The following is an 18,024-nucleotide window of genomic DNA, read 5'->3' as shown; positions in this document are numbered from 1 at the left end:
TCCTGATTTCCTGGCTTTCCCAGAATTCAGCAGAATTCCCATTTCTGTCTTGCCTCCTTGTGCTGGGCACCACTTCAGCAAACAGCTGTCAGAAGCCTAGCTTAGACATTCTCCTCCCACATCCAGATCTAGAAGCATGAGACCCAAAGCCTGTCTTCTCAGTTTGAGTTTCAGGTTCAGGACCTACCTCTTCTTTAGAAGATCAGTGTTTGTTCAAGTGCTCATCAGTATCAAGATACATGACACTATTAAGATTTGTTTTTTAAAAATTAAATGTAAGTGAAATCCAAGGGATATATTTAAATACCTGCAAGGATTTTAAAATGCAATGTACAATGAGCATTTGTATATCCACCACCCAACTTAGAAAAAAACCCACTTCCTTGGAGTTACTTGTGCTCCTCTATAAGTTCTCATCCCATTTCCTTCACTGTTATCATGTTGAATTTTAGATTTACTATTCCCTTGTTTTTCTATATAGCTTAATTTTATGTTTATGTCCCAAACAATATATTGTTTAGACTAATGTTTTTGAAGTCTATGTGATTCAATCAAATCATACTGTATATATTATTCTACAATTTTTTTGCAACTCAAGATTATTTTCCTAAAATTCATTCATGTTGCTGTATTTAGCTGCGATTTGTTTATTTTCTCTGCTGCATCAAATTCCATTTGTAACCATTTATTTACAGATTCTATCTTGGATGGATGAATGGCATTTTGACAAGATAATTTTTTTGTGTCCATTTCCATACTATGGACATTTTTTAAATTTTGATTCATTTCATATCCACAAACACCAAATTACTGAATTTTGAGCATTTTTAAATTGCGATTTAATCACCCTCTCTAATATCACACCCTTCCTCATTCCCGTCTATCCTGAGGGTCCTTCCACTCCGGGCATGGCCTTTTCCTCACCTTCCAGTGTACTGCTGCGAGCAATGATGTATGAGAAGGTTGAGGCTAAAGAAAAGAATGCCAGTCAGGAATGAGTTTGGAAAATATGTTGATAATAATAACTTTTAAAAGAGTAAAATTTCATCTTTATCAAAATGTTCTGCTTTTTCAGTTTCACAACACAGTATTCTTAAATAAATAAAATGCCTTGGTGATAAGCCATTTCAGTTCACTTAGACTTATGCCCTTTTCATTTGTAAACACAAAAAGCTTAGATGTTACCGTGTAATTTACTATATAATTTCCTGTGGATTGATTTGCCTGGCTGGGAGTACCTGAATTTTGTTTTTTGCGTCACTTCTATTTAATGGGGAAAAATTGCTATTGCCACTAAAAAGGAAGGATAATAAGCACGCTTTTCCTTCTCTATTTTCCATGACTTTCTGAGAAGGGAATTAATTCTCCTGGAATGATAATGCTTTGTAAAATGTATATTAGCTTATTGTGGATCAGGGAAATATAGTACTATCTTGAGTAGAAAGTGAAGGAAATTTACATGGGAGATTAGACAAGGGGCTGAAATTTTAGCCAAAACACAGAAGGAGTAACTAAATTTACAGGAGAGAGATCATGGCTCATATCTTAAGGCCTTACTGGGAATTTATAATTATCCTTATTGGTTGATTTACTGCATACATGTGTCAGAAAAACATGCAATGAAGCTTAAAATGAAAATAACTTGCATTGAAAATTTTAATTAACACTTACATGCTATTTTGTTGAAAAACACAAGCCAAAGCTTGTGTTTGGAAGTGAAAGGCTGTCATACTGTGCTCTATGAATCCGTAACACTGTCTTCTTGTACCATGTAGGCTTCATTTCTGCAGATATTTTCATCTCATTGTAAACAAATGAACAAGGAAAAATTTTGAGGATTTTCAGGAGAAACACCAGGCTTTCTTTTCCACTCACTTCTGGTATCTTCTTATTGCAGCATTGCTTCTCTTTAAGTATAACACTTTATAATGAAAAGCAAGAAGAACTTTTTTTCCTGTCCTTGTTTCTGTGATAGGCTAGCAAGTTTTTCTTCTTTTGTAAATAAATGTAGAACGTGGTATTGGGAAAGTACAGACTTGAAAATATAGTTAATGTATCAATTTCTCATAAATGAAGGCCTTAAAATGAATGAATATTCAGACTGGCACAATCCATGCTCTTTTATTTAGATTGCATGGAAGCAGGCCAGGGGGCTTCGTCACATTCTCAGGATGGAGCTAATGCTGAGACAGGAAGGGGACGTGTATTATGGGAAAAATGCCTTTGGCTGGGTCAGCAGACCTGAGCAAGGCTGCAAAAGGACAGTATGGTGCAAACTAGATTGATAGATATGTGGCTATGCAAATGCCCTGGCTCTACAACTGTACCACACTCCCAGCTGGGTTACTTTGACCTGCAGTTAACAATATCCTTTCCCTTCCACTTCCTCATCTGAAAAAATGCTGAAGGCTATACCTGACCTATCTACTTCACAGGATTATTGTAATCATTGACTAGAAAAATATATATGGAAGATTTGTAAATTTTTAGATGGTATATTCATTTTAAAAATAAGAATAGGGTTTGTATTCATTTGATCTTCACAGTGGTGAAAGTAAGGTCCTGATGTTTTATAGATGGAAATGAAGCTTAGACACTTAATGACTTGTCAAATGTCACTTATAATAACTATATTAATATATTTGGAGTTTCATTCTAGAGTACTCCCTCTGGCCTCTATTTTAAAGATGTTTAAAAATAGATCAGGTTTGGGGGAGGGGTGGTTGATGATTATGTATTAGATAGAACTCTATTTGGGCTGCCAGTGACAGAAATCCAAAACAAAGTAGCTTACTAGAAAAAAATAAAAAGGAGTGTATATGTGTTTATGTAATTGAGTGTTCAACCTTGAAGATGGTCCCAGTGACTGCCACTTCCCGGTATTTAAGCCATTGTGTAGTCTCCTCCCACATTTTGTCAGGGTTGGTCTGTGTGACCAATAGATGACAGCAGAAGTGATAGTGTGGCTTCTGAGGGTAAATTGTAAGGGACATTGTAGCTTCTATCTTGCTCTCTCTTGGACTGCTCACTCCAGGGGAAGCTTCTGCTGTGTCACGAGGACACTCAAGCAGCTCTATGGAGAATCCCATGTGGTGAAGAACTGAGGCCTCCTGACAAAGGAATCCTAGCCAACAGCCAAGTGAACAAGGGAGTCATCTTGGAAAGGATGCTTCAGCCCCAGTCAAGCCTTAACATGATGGTCTCCCCAGCTGACAACTTGTCTGCAACCTCATGAGAGATCCTAGGTCAGACCACTCATATAATCCACTCTTGGATTCCTGACTCTCAGAAACTGTGTAAGACAATACGTGTTAGTCATTTTAAGCTGTAATGTTTTGGGCTAATTTATTGTAGAGAAATACATTCCTAGTAAAACAACTGAACTTGCTGAGGTACATATGTATTCAGATATTCAAAGCTGTGGTCAGAGCGATATTTCACTTAATCTCTCAGCTCTAAATTTCTCCACATCTCTTTTATTCTCAGACTGTCCCTTATGTAGTAGAAATGATGACCACTGAGAGACTCTGGCTTATATTAAATTTACAGCTTTTAATTTTAGATGAAAAGAAACATCTGTTTCCTACCCGTTTGATAAATAGAATCTTATACAGGACTGTGAATAGTGCTATTTGGGACAATGGCATCCTTTAGACCAATCACTTTGGGCAGAGAAATGGGTACCATGATTGGCCAGACCTTTGTCATAGGTCAATCTGCTACCACTCAGGAAAAGAGATGTGTTATGGACAGTCCCACTGGAATCATGAGTAAAGGTGGGTCAGTTCCCCAAAGAAAAGGATGCTGGATGGTCAAACAACATATGTTTATCACAGGATGGGTGTCGCCCCACAGGAAGAAATGCATAGTTATTCTGATGCCCTTTATACTTTAATGAGGATAAGAAAAGTCTCAGACAGGAGAGCTGTTTGTCAGGTTTCAGAGACAGGGACAGTATTATTTTCTCTAAAGGATGGCTTAGTGTGTACCACTGGGAAAGAAAAGACACTTGTTTTGATGAGCACATCTGCAATGCTTTCTTTGTTAAAGTGTTAAAAAGCAGTTTGTAAGCAAAAGTTTCACAGGTTGGTGGACAATGGAATCAACTGTATGTAGGCAAGAAACAGTGGAATACCTTGTTTCCATAAAAAGGTGGCCCAAGGAGCTCCTTGAGTGCTTTGTAGCACTGCCTTTCCTCTGGGCAACACAGACCAGAGCAGAATTTGACTGAGGTCCTGGAACCTCATGTACTCGGTGTGATAATCTGTGTCCCCACACCCTGCTCTGTCTCTGCCATAACGTTACCTAAATCATTATTATGACACTGCTTAAGCAAATCTGTCCCTCAAAGAAGAGGCTGTAACTACACTTGGGTATCCACTTGCCTTTAAAAGATCCTCATAATTCCATCCTACCTGGTATCCATGTTTACCTCAGTCAATACTAGAAGTTTAATTCTCCCAGGAGTTTAACACCTATACACATAAGGTTTGATACATCCTTGGTGTCAGGACTCCACACCCATCTTCCAACAAGACCTATTGGCTCTACCTGTAAAATATATCCTTTATTCAACCACTTCAGAACACTGCTACTCAGCATTCTAGTCTAAGCCACCATCATCTCTATCCTGGATGAGGGTGATGGTTCTCTAACTGCTTGTTCTCTTACCTCTCTAATGTTAGTTCTCCACTTAGTGGCTGGGCTGGAGTGAACCTTTAAATATGTAAATCAAATCATGTTATTTTCCTCATCAAGACCCTTCAATTGCTTTATAGTATAATCAGAAGAAAATTCAAAGTCCTCATCATGGCCTACAAAGCCTGACATGATCTGCCCATCCATATGCCTCTGACCCTACATCCCACCACTTTCTACTTCCTCACTCTGTTCTAGCTGCAATGCCTTCTTGGTGTTTCTTAGACTCAGCATGTAAAAAATTCTCACCTCAAGTCCTTTGCACTTGCCACTTTCCTTATTTGAAATGCTCTTTCCCCAGCATGGCACAGTTCTCAGTACCTTTCTTTATTCAGGTCTGTACTCAAGTATCACCTCAGACAGGATTTTCTTAGCCATCTAACTGAAATAACTTCCATATCCATTGTTCTGCTTATTAGACAAGATGATTCAGTATGTTTAATAAATAAGACAAAAGAAGGGGTAATGGTTATATATCTCAACATGTAATGTAAACTGGACTGAATGGCTAACTTGAAAAACACACAGAGCCAAAGTCTATGTTAAAATACTCTAAACAAAAGTCATGGGCTTGAACTAGACCTTAGAGGTCATTCTGGGGACAGAGAAGATTGGAGGGTAGATCTGAAGAGCCCGTGAATATCTGCAGCATGACAACTTGGGTCTTAAGTCCCGAGGAATTCCATTGACCTTAAGTAACTGTATTGATGTTTTCTAAATAGATTAGGGAAATGTGTATTCAATAGGATGAGCTGGCACAGTCCCAGAGAACATAAAGAACATAAAAGAGAATTTGCACATGTTTTTCATCCCTTTTCACTGCAAACATATAAACATCTAAAAGAAAGCAAAAAGGAAGAATGACTTTGCTAAATTAACCTAGAACAATGGAGTAAGATAAAATGTTCTTCCAATAAGAAAGAAAAATTATTATATGGTGGTGGGAAATTATATAGATGGAATTTCAGAACTTGAGGGGAGATTTTTCTGATGATACCTATAATAATAATAATAATAATGATAATAATAATAATATATTTAGCCAATATCCTATCATTGGAAAGTTTGCTTATTTTCTGTTTCTTGCTATTAAAATAATTCTGCAATAAGCATAATTTTGCAAGCATTTTTTGTACATAGGAAGGTAGTTCTGTAAAAGAGATTAATAAAAGTAAAATAATTGGATCAAATCATGCACAAATTACCCTATAAGAAGGTTCATATCAATTTAAATGAATATAAAAAAATATGCGACAGTATATTCCTGATAGAATCTCCTTTTCACAACACTGGAATTATCATTTAGTTATCTTCCCCAAACACACTTGTGAAACATAGTATCTCATCATTGTTTTAATTTTCATTTCTCAGGGCTTGCCTGGTTGCATAGTGGCTAAAGTGGCACAGTGCACTTTGGTGGCCTGGGGTTCGCAGGTTTGGAGCCCGGGTACGGACCTACACACTGCTCAACAAGCCGTGATGTGGTGGCATCCCACATACGAAACAAGGGAAGACTGGTACAGATGTTAGCTCAGGGATAATCTTCTTCAAGCAAAAAGAGGAAGATTGGCAACAGATGTTAGCCTGGGGCCAATCTTCCTCACCAAAAAAAAAAAAAAAAAAGGCATTTCTCTGATTGCTACAAAGGACAACTATCTATTCATGTATCCGTCATTTATATTTCTTGATCTGTGACTTGCCTGCTCATATATTTGCCCATTCTTTTCCTTGTGTCTTTTTACCTTTTCTTTGGGATTCGGAAAAAGTCTTTTTATATTATGGACAACAGTATTTTGTCCACTTGATATGCTACAATTTTTTTCCATACATTTCTTATCTTCTAACTTTTTTATACTGTCATTAATCATTGAAGTTTTAAATACTTAAACTGTCACCGAATGTTTCCCCTCTCAGTTACACAGCCATTCACTGAGTTATTTAAGCAAAAACCTTGATGCCATTTTTGGCTCCTCTTTTAATATACCATCTCATATCAGCAACTCTTGTTGGCTTCACCTTCGTATATTTCCCCAAATTAATCCTTTCTCACCAGCGTCACCTCTACCATCCTTTCTAGAGCCATCTTCATTTTCTACCCAGACCACTGGAATCTCTGCTTATACCCTCACCCTCAGGCAATCCATTCTCCACACCTCAGTCAAAGTGACATCTTTCTTTTTGTTACCTTTTTATTATAAAATAATTAGTAAATAGTAGATGAAATATTACAAAATTCATATTTTATATGTAATATATACATTTTAAATAACAATAATAAGTTCAATTAAACACACCTATATCCACCAACTAGCTTGAGAAATAGAATATTAGCAAAATATTTGAAGCCTTCTGTGTGGCCCTCTTGACTGCATCTCCCTTTTTCCGCTGGAGGCAACTGCTACGCAGAATTTTGTGTTAATAATTCTCTAGCTTTTCGTAAAGGTTTTTGCCACATATATATGCATTTATAAACAATATGTTTCTTATTTTGTCTGATTTGAACTTGTTTATTTGAAGTCATACTGTGAGGTTCCTTCATAATGATATTTACAGCTGTAAATTATTGATTTAACTGCTTTTTATTATCTCATTGTAGGAGTATGCCACAATCCATTTATACATTCTATGTTGATGGACATTTTGATTGTTTTCATTCATTCTTTCATTCATTCATCTATCTTTTCTATTAGAAACAAGGATTCCATGAATATTCTTGTATATACCTCTTGAAGTATGTACATAAGAGTTTCTCTAAGTTGGATACCCAGGGGTGGAAGGGCTGCATTATCAGGTATATAGATCTTCAATTTACACCATTTCTTGAGTTTACCATCCTTTCCCCACTAATTTTCAATGTTAGCTCCACCGTTTGGGAAATCCATATGTGTATGCGTCTGTTTCTGGGTTCTTCACTTTGTTTTTTGGTTTTAGTTGTCTTTTTCTGTGCTGATAACAATGTATCTTAATTATTGTAGCTTTGCAGTAAGTTTTGAAAACTTAGATATATGATAGGGTATGTCTCCTATTTTAGTTCTTTCTCTAGGATTTGACTATTCTTCACCTTTGATTCTTCCACATAAATTTTAGAATCACCTTGTCATGTACCGTGAAAAATTTCCTTTGTTTTTTTATTGAAATGGCATTGAATATTTACTTACTATCCATAAAATGGTATATTTCTCCCTGTAAGTCTTTTTTTTCTTTTTTTTGCTTTTTCTTCCCAAATTCCCCCAGTAGATAGTTATATACTTTTAGTTGTGGGTCCTTCTAGTTGTGGCATGTGGGATGCCGCCTCAACATGGCCTGATGAGTGGTGCCATGTCCGTGCCCAGGAACTGAGCTGGCGAAACCCTGGGCTGCCAAAGCAGAGCGCACGAACTTAACCACTCAGCCATGGGCCCGACCCCTGTAAGTCTTTTTTAGTTTAATAAATTTTATAACTTTCTTCATAAAATGTTATGTATCTTCTGGTAGGTTTACTCTTAGCAAATTGTATTTTCTTTTTTGCTGGGAAAGATTCATCCTGAGCTAACATATGTTGCCAACCTTCTTCTCTCTTTTTCTCCCCTTCCAAAACCCTGGTCCATAGTTGTATATTCTAGTTGCAAGTCCTTCTAGTTCTTCTATGTGAGCCACCACCACAGTATGGCAACTGACAGATGGGTGGTGTGTTTCCACAACTGGGAACCAAACCCTGGCCAGCAAACTGGTACACACCAACTCTAACAGCTAGGCCATCAGTACTGGCTCACAAATTGTATTTTCTAATTCTTCTTCCTGGTTAGTAAAATTGAACTGTCTTTTTGTAGAATCAAACATTCCACAAACTTTAATGCTCTCTTATTAAATCCTATAATTTGCCTTTAAGTATTTTGAGGGTTTTCTACGTAGAAAATCATATCATCTACAAATAATGACAGATCTTTCTTTCTTTGCAATCTTTGTATCTTTTTTTCATAGTTATAGTAGTTAACATCTTAAATGAAATTTGAAATGGTGGGAGACAATTTTAAAGAAAATCCTTTCAATCTTTAATTTTGGAATATGGTAGATATGCTGTATTCTTTTGTAGATATCATTTATCAGAATAAGGAAGCTCCTTATGTTCCTATTTTCTAAGACTTTGTTTTCTTTTTAAATTATAAATATATTTGAATTTTAATGTTTTTCTACATTCATTCGAATGATCTTTTTCTCTCCCTTTAATCTATTAATAAGGTGAAATAAATTATTTGACTTCCCACTGTTGATCTATCGTTAGAATGAAACAAACTTGTTGATTACTTTGCAAATGTATCAGAATTTAAGACTTGTTTTCATTTTTTGCGTTTATAGTCATGAGAAATATTGACCTCTACCAGTTTTTTCTCATATTGTCCTTATTTGGTTTTGGAATCAAGATCATACCAGCTTCTCGGAATGAGTCACAGTGTGTTCCCCTGAGTCAGAGAGTATTCCTTCTGCTATCTTCATTAGGTTTTATATAAATCAGAATAACCTATATATATATCTAAACTGGTAGAATTTGACTATAAAATTATTTAGTCTAGTGTTTTATTGTGGAGAGTTTTTATGTGTGTGTGATTCAATTTCTTACTATGACAATTCAGGCTGTTCTTTTTAAGGAGAATATTGTTAATAACATTGAAGTGAATTTCTGCTTTTCACCTAAATTTCCAAATGTATTGACTTAAAATTATTCATAATACTCTTTCGTTATGTTTTAATCTCTCTTGAATCTGGAATTATGTTCCTTTTAAAAAATCCTAATGAGTGACTAATTGGTGCTTTTCCCTTTTATTTCTTTCTTGATCAATATTGCAAAGACTTTGGTAATATTGCTAATTTTACCGAAAGCCTCATTTGCCTTGATTATCCTCTCTAATGTAATTTTTAATTTTTCTATTTCTTTCATTTCTCCTCATATGTATTAATCCTATATTCTTCTTTTTTCTTTTCAAATTTCTTATGTGCCTCATTAATCTTCAGCTTCATTTCTTTTCCAAAATTAACATTTAGGGATAAAGTTTTCTTAAGTACTGATTTGGCTGTATCACAATAGGTTAAATGAAATGTTTTCATTATTGTACAGCTCGAATTATTTTCTAACTTCTATTATTGTTTCTTCTTTCAAGCATGAATTATCAAGAACTTCGTTTAAAAATGTTAAGTATATTGTTTTTAACTTATTGTTATTGATTCCTAACTTAATTGCACATAGTCCATAAAACATGTACTTTATGATGCAGATTCTATTAAATTTGTTAAGATTTATTTATTTGGCCTAGAAAGTTATCAGTTTGTGAAAGTGTTCTATGTGCTTAGGAAAAAAAAGTTGCTCTCCAATTATTGGCAGTAGTGGTTCTATATGCCAATAAACTCAAGCAAATTGATTGTGATTTTTTAAATCTTCTCCAATCTTTTAAATTTCATTTGTCTACTTAATCCATCAGTTTGGTATATTCATCAATTTCTCCTTGAAGTCTACACAATTTTGCTTTATTAATTGTGAGACTTTATTATTAAGTTCACAAAGATTTCGAATTTTATCTTCTTGTGAATGGAAACTTTACAATATATTATAACTCTCTTTATTTAGTTTTATTTATTTATATTTTTGAGGAAGATTAGCCCTGAGCTAACATCCACAGCCAATCCTCTTCTTTTTGCCTTGGAAGATTGGCCATGAGCTAACATCTGTGCCCATCTTCCTCTATTTTGTACGTGGGATGCCTGCTACAGCGCGGCTTGATAAGTGATGCATAGGTCTGTGCCTGGGGTCCAAACCAGTGAACCCCAGGCTGCCAAAGTGGAGCATGCAAACTTAACTGCTGTGCCACTGAGCCGCCCACATAACTCTGTTTATTTATTTTTATTATGATTTCTTTTAGGAAGGTTAGCCCTGAGATAACTACTGCCAATCCTCCTCTTTTTTCTGAGGAAAGCTGGCCCTGAGCTAACATCCGTGCCCATCTTCCTCTACTTTATATGTGGGACACCTACCACAGCATGGCGTGCCATGCAGTGCCATGTCCACACCCGGGATCCGGTAAACCCCGGGCCACCGAGAAGCGGAACATGCGAACTTAACTGCTGCACCGCGGGCCGGCCCCTGACTCTCTTTATTTTTAATAAAGCTTTTTGCCTTAAAGTCAATTTTGTCTGATGCTAATATGGTTATATTAGTTTTTGAGGTTAGTATTTATACGTATACATACATTTTCCTTGTCATTATATTTTAAGTTTATATCTTGTATACCAATGGTATCATAATTTTTATAATGTAGTCAATGCTTCTATCACTTTGTTACCCAACTTGACGTTTTTCTCTTGATCATCATTTTTTAAATCCCTGATGTTCTTTCTTGATTATTTTCTTTCTTTTTAAAATAGATCCCTTAGATCTCCCTTTTGTGGACCTCTTATAGTAAATTTTCTTTTGAGGGTTCTGAAAATATCTATATTTCAATCTTACTGTTGAAAGATTGTTTACCACATATAGAATTCTAGTTTGACAATTAGTTTCTTTTTTATCTGAAAATAGCATTCTTCCACTTTTTTACTATAGCTATTGAGAAATTAGTTATCAGTCTAATTATATTTACTTTGTATTAATTTTGTGTGTATTCTTTTAAAACAGATAGCTACTTTTAATGCCTTCTCTTTAATGTTTTGCATTTTCAGTATGATATGACTTGGTATGGATTTTTTTTTTTAATTTCCTTTGCTTAGGTTTCACTCAAGGTCCTAAATTTGCAAATTGCACCCTTTCTTCAGTTTTGGAAAATTCTTTCCTATTATTGCTTTCTGTTCTCTCCTCTGACGCCCCAATAAGCCTTATATTAGACTTTCTCACTCTTCCTTCAAATTTCCTGTCTGCTTATCTTTATGTTGCCTATTTTGTAATTGTGTTAGATTCGTGTTTCAGTTTATTTTCAGTTCTTTCTGGTCTGCTGTTAATGCATAACATTGCTTTTGTTTGTATATTTGTGTCTCATAGTTCTATAGTTTTTGTTTTGTTTTCAAGCATCTGTCAATTTTGATACATTCTTCTTCCTTCATACATTTAATTCTCTCCTTTGTACATATTAAAAACACTTATTTTATATTCCAGACTGGATCACTCTAATATCTTCTTTCTGTTTGGGGCAGATTCTGTAGTTTGTTGTTTTTGTTGATGATCTTAATGTTGGCTTGTGTCCTTATATCATTAGTAAGTTTTTATTGTGAGCTCACATTCCTTGAAACTCCATGGCCATTCTTTGAGTCCCGAGTTCTACTTATCTTCAACCATTTGCTCCTGCCTGGTGCATGGAAATACTGGAAACACGAATGGTAAATTTTCAGCTTGGTTGATCTTGGGGTCATTTGGCTAGTATGATCAGAGTCAAACCTGTGTGAATGTGGACTTGTAATCTCAATGGGTAATTTTTTTTTCCTTTGTTACCACAAAATCCACAGTCAAGTTCAAGTCTTGGTCTTGCCTTCACAGACTCTCCCCACCCTTGGGAGTTTATTTTCTGGCTCACCCACTGACTGAGTTATACTCTGGGGCCTCCAATGTTGTCAGTGTTTTCCGATCAGACTTCCCAGGTTTTTTCTCTTGTCCTCAGTGCACTCAGCTTGTTGAATCCCAGCTCTCTTCTATGAGGGGTAGGCAGACAATTCCAGGGTTAATGCAGTGCCAAAGCTTGAAGTACAGATTCTTATTGTTTTTGATCTTAGTGGATTTCCTGTACTTTGCCTCCAACCTTTTACAAAAATAATGTGTTGTACCTGGAGGTATTTCTCTTTATATCTTTTCTGCCATTATGTTAGAAATGAAAGATGCAGGTGTCTTTTAAAACATGTCAGATTGTGTCACTCTCCCGCTGAAAACACTTAATTGTGACTCAACGTATTTAGAATAAAATTTAAAACCTTTCCATAGCCTGTACAACTTTGTATGGATGGGCCTCTGGCTACTTCTCTACCTCATTTCCTACAACTGTTACCTTTGTTCTGTCTACTTCAGCCTCTCGGAACTCTGAGTTTCCTCCAACATACTAAGCTCACATCAACATTGGGACATTTTAAACTACTCCTCTCTTGAGTTTCAGTGCTCTTCACCCAAATCATGACTTGGTTCCTTTATTCATTCAGACATATATTCACCTAAATTTTCCCTATCTATCTAATCTAATATAGCATCCTTTACCACAATTCCTCTATTCACTATTAACCTCTATATTTTTCTTGATTGTGCTCATCATCACTTGACATTTATATGTATAATTTTTAGTGAATTTTCTGTTTCACATTAAAATATAAGTTTTATGGAGGCAGTACTAAATCCCACCAGTTTCTGGCACAAAGTAGTCATTCAGTGAGTATTTGTTGATGCCTTCAATTCTATTAGTTTTCTTTTGTGGATTCTTCATGTCTCACGTCAAGTTTATATAAATAGTCTTCTATACTCTCTCCCATTTACTTTATAGTTTCATTTAGCTACCATTTATTAAGTTCTTAGTATAAATTAAACATGCACATGTAGTATTTGATTTAATCTAAAAATCAACTCTGAGTTATGGATTAATAGTGTTATTTCACAAATGAGGAATCTAAAGATCAGGGGAATGAATAAAGTCCCCAAGGTCATGCACAGCCAGTATGAGTTAAGACAAGAATTAACAACAGTCAAAATTATATTTTTCTCAACCTAAAGCTATGCTCTTTACCAAACCAGTGCAGTTTATTTATCCTTCCTCTAAATTTACTATAGTGATTAATTACTATAAATGGAAAAACTAGCGAAGTCTAAATAAAATTTGGGGTTTTATTAATTAAAAAAACTGTTCATATAAACAACAACATTGATGAATCTCAAATTATGCTCAGTGGGAAAAAAAAGACGAAAACGGTTACACACCAAAAGATACCATTTACAAGAAATTCTAAAACAAACAAAACTATTCTACAATGATAGAAAGCACATCAGTGGTTACCAGGGCCCAGCGAGTGGAGTGTAGATTAAAACTGACTGAAATAGGCCTGAGGAAATGTTTTGATGAGAGGGAAATCCGCTATATCTTCTTCTGGTGGTTACACAGCTATCCCCATTTTCGAGACTCGTAGAAATGTACAATTAAAATAGATATAAGTTATGGTTCATAAATTATACCTCAATAATGTTGATTTTAAATACTTAAACCAAATATTCCAGGACTATGGAGACATCTTGAATTATTAAATCCAGCGTTTTTTATCTTGTAAATATCAGACCTTTGAGATCAACAGGGTGGGAGTCAGGAGTCCTGCTTTCATCACTGAATAACTATTCAGCAGTTCTCTCAGTTCCTCTGGCTTCAATTTTGTCATCTATAAAAAAGGAGTTGTTCTACAATTTCCAAGGTTCCTATCAGCTCTGTCTTATTTTGATACAACTCTGTTAGAGGTTATATTGTTTTGTACTCCAAGTACTTCTGAAGAATTGTTTGATTCCTGATCTCTACTCCACAGTCAAGCAACATCAGTCAATTAACTGCCCAGGGAGAGGGACAGAAATAAGAACACATGGGGTGCCCAGAATCTAGAAAGAGGTTTAGTTTGATGAGAGTAGTGTTTTGCATGTTTTTTGAGTGTGGAAATTCAGAATTTGGAGTGGACTAAATGCATTATGGTAGGCGCTATGTGAAAACAATAAAAAATTCGGCTATCCCTAAGATGACAATTATTGGGACAGGCCCTGTGGCCAAGTGGTTAAGTTCATGCACTCCACTTCAGTGGCCCAGAGTTTTGCAGACATGGCACCACTCATCAGGCCATGCTGAGGTGGCTTCCCACACAGCACAACCAGTGGCACTCACAACTAGAACATACAACTATGTACTGGAGGGTTTTGGGGAAAAGAACAACCACCATAAGAAAAGGAAGATTGGCAACAGACGTTAGCTCAGGTGCCAATCTTTAAAAAAAATAAAAATACGACAATTATTATAATTTCATTATGGGCTGTGTCTCCAAAAGTCAAGAACACGTGACAAATAGTTGTGAGTGAGAAAGAAAATGTCTAGGTGTATAGATTTAAGTCCTCAAATAAGGAGAGTCTACAAGTCAACAAACACAGTCGTTGTACACTGTCCTGTGCTGAACAGGAGGGAGCAGGGGACAAGAAACGTATCATTGTGACTTTCAGGAATTTACCTATAGTGAGTAGAGGTGATGTGACACGTTTCTAATATGCCACATTGGAACAGATCTGATAGTACAGGCAGAAAAAAATCCCATGGGAGTATAGGGAGGAAAAAATAATTCTGAGTAGGACACCTGGGAAACTGTCTAAAATATTCATTATTTATACCGGACCTCGAGGAATGAGGAAGGCTTCCAGAAATGAGTGTAGGAAGGAAGGTTATTTCAGCAAAAGTACTGATCTAGAGACTGCGGGGGCGTGTTGGAGAGTCTCCATAGGGATTCCAACAATGAGTTTGAAGCAGCTTAGGCCACGATCTCAGGACACAAAGAAGCACAGGATTTCTGACATGGAGTTTAGGATATGAGTCTTGTATAAACACTTTTATTTTAGTTTTAGGAAATATTGAAAATCTCCGTAAAAGTGAGCCACATTTCCTAATTCAAACTCCTTTATATTGCAAGGAGAAATGAATTTATTTCAGCAGCTACAAAGTTGCACTACCTCATTTGGACACAGTTGCAGCTGTATTCATCCTTATTGACACAATTAATTTGTATGCGTTTCAGTTTAGGTTTCTAGTCTGCAGCAATTTGGGAGAAGCACAGTGAAATTGTCAGCATTCCCTGACACCGGGATGATTATACTGAATCCTTTCAAAGGTGTGCATTGGATTGGAGTTTAGAATGGAAAAAAGGAACCAGCGAGGGTTGATATTTTTGTCGTCATTTGCATCCAAGTATTGTTTCATGTCAGTGATAATTTTTAAAAATGATTTTCACTTTTGATAGAACCCTCATCCTTTGACTCCTTTCATTACAAGAGGTTTTTTTGATACAGCTCTGTCATGAAGCAGTTCTTAATCAGCTTTGAATTTTAGCTGACGGTCACTTGTGTGTGGTTTTCTGAAGCAGCCTGCCTAGCAGGCGATTCCCAGGCAGTGAAAATGTGCCGGCTTCCAGGTGAGGCACCCGAAGAAGACTCTCAGCCCTTCTGCTTCCTGGCTCTGTGCCTGGGGAGTCATAATTTGCATTTTCACGGGGGTAAGATGAGGCTGATAAGTCATCCTTCTACATTCAGTTGTGAGAGTTCATTTTGCAGGTGAGAAATCTAACAGAGTTCCTGATTCATGGCGGGACTCTGCTTCCTCCCTGTGGCACAGTCCTTCTCTCTACCTGTTCCCACAGGTGCTCTCACTCAACCTCAGCTTGCCCCAGCCCAGCCTTGGTCACTGAGCCTTCTTCTGTTCTCTGAAAATGGCTTTCACATACCCACCCCTCCCCACCCCAAGAGATGTTGCAAATACTTATCTTTCCGAAATCCTACCCTTTCGAGCACTTGTCACAGTTGGTAATTTCTATTTATTAGTGTGATTGTGGGTTTGTAAACTCTGTGAGGGTAGGAATCAGGTCTGTTTTCCTCCCTATTGCATCATTAGTCGCTACATCTTGTCTGGCACTTCAGAGTCTCAGAGAATGCTTGCTGAATTTATAACTAAATGAAGTGCAAGACAGAGCCCTTAAGTCCTAATATAAGACACTTTAAAACCCTTGCAGAGAACGTCAGCATTGCTGAAGAGATAGGATATTGGAATCAGATAAAGCTGAGCTCTGCACTGTCAGTTAGTTGGCCAAGTTATCTTTAGACAACTTTACCTCTTTGAAGCTCAGTTTCTACATCTGAAAAATGGGGCTAAAATATTTACCATAATATGTTGTTAGTGTTAAGTAGGATAAAGTAAATGCAAGGCCTGGTACAACGTGTCATATGGTATTCACACCATAAATGATAGTTTTAAATACAGGCAACAATAATAATAGTCATGGTAATAATAATAATAATACCATATTTTAAATAAATAATAGTCTATATTGAGTATAAAGCCTCCATTCTATGTTAAAGTTGATGAAATCTACTAGTAATCACTAAAATTGAATATAAGGAAATGACATTTCCATTTGAATAATTCAAGAAAATGCAGGCCAGGAGTTTGCCTTGAATAAGGTTACCGGTAGAATCAAGAATCAAAGTGCTTCAGTAGCTGACAGAGTATGATGTCTTAGACTTTTTGAAGGAAAGAGCAATTGAAGAACAGAACTGAGTTATTAATTTATGGTGAAAGACACAACCATTAACTCAATTTTACTAAAGACGTCTCTGAGGAATGCAAAGTCAGATTGCAAATACATTTTAGAGCTGAAGACAGACCTGCTCATTCTCTATACGACCTTGCTTTTTGCAGGCTTATGAAGCTTCATGTGCTTAAAAAGGATTAATCTACTGGATGCCTTTGTTTCTATATTGGAGTCTCTTGGACAAGAAGGAGCCATTGATCAATTTTCTCCTTCTGCCAACTCCTATCATCATTTCTGTCAGGTAGGCTCATGTGGCTTACAAAGAAGCCCTTTGAGCTGGCTCATGAATAAGCCCATGAGAATTTTTAATAACAGAAAAGCTTGTGGGCTGGGCAAGATTTTCCTGGTGGAAGGCATAGCTCAAAATCTGCATGGGACATCTTTGGTCATGCTGTTGCTTTGGGTTCCCCATGCAAGAGGGAGAACATGCATGTAACTCGAGTTAGTTACTGATTCCCTAAGGAGAAAAAAATACTCAGCGCAGAAAATTAGCAGACCAGAGAGCACTTTGATACTACTTGGTAAGCAGTGTGTCTTACAATCTTCCAACGGCAGAGGAGCCACTTTAGGATTTATTGTATACATTAATTTGATTCCGTAGTAATATATTTGTTAGACAAATTACCACAGATCTAATTAAAAGGCAGTTTTAAAGCCACCTGATTACTGATTTGCATTACATTTATTTGACTCCAATGTATTTGTGGAGATAAATTAGATGTAATTTCTAGGTAGTAAAACTTAAGTGGTGTAAAATCTCAAGGTTACTAGATCAAAAGTGGATGGAGAAACTCAATCACGTACCAAATGATGTGAGCCGTTGAGTGAGGTTTTGTGTATATGCACGTAAACAATGCAGGGTAGTCAAGAGACTGTTTTTAATCTCTTTTTTGTTGCTAACTTGTGGGGTCTACACACATCCTCCAGTTAAAAGCCTGCGTTTCTTCATCTGAAAATGAGTTGTTCAGATTTACTCTTGAGAGTTGTTTTTAAGAAAACTAAGACGACAGAGAAGTGCTT

Source organism: Equus caballus, chromosome 10 (genome assembly GCF_041296265.1).
Source record: "Equus caballus isolate H_3958 breed thoroughbred chromosome 10, TB-T2T, whole genome shotgun sequence".
Lineage (NCBI taxonomy): Eukaryota > Metazoa > Chordata > Mammalia > Perissodactyla > Equidae > Equus > Equus caballus.
Note: the sequence above shows the minus strand (reverse complement) of the source record.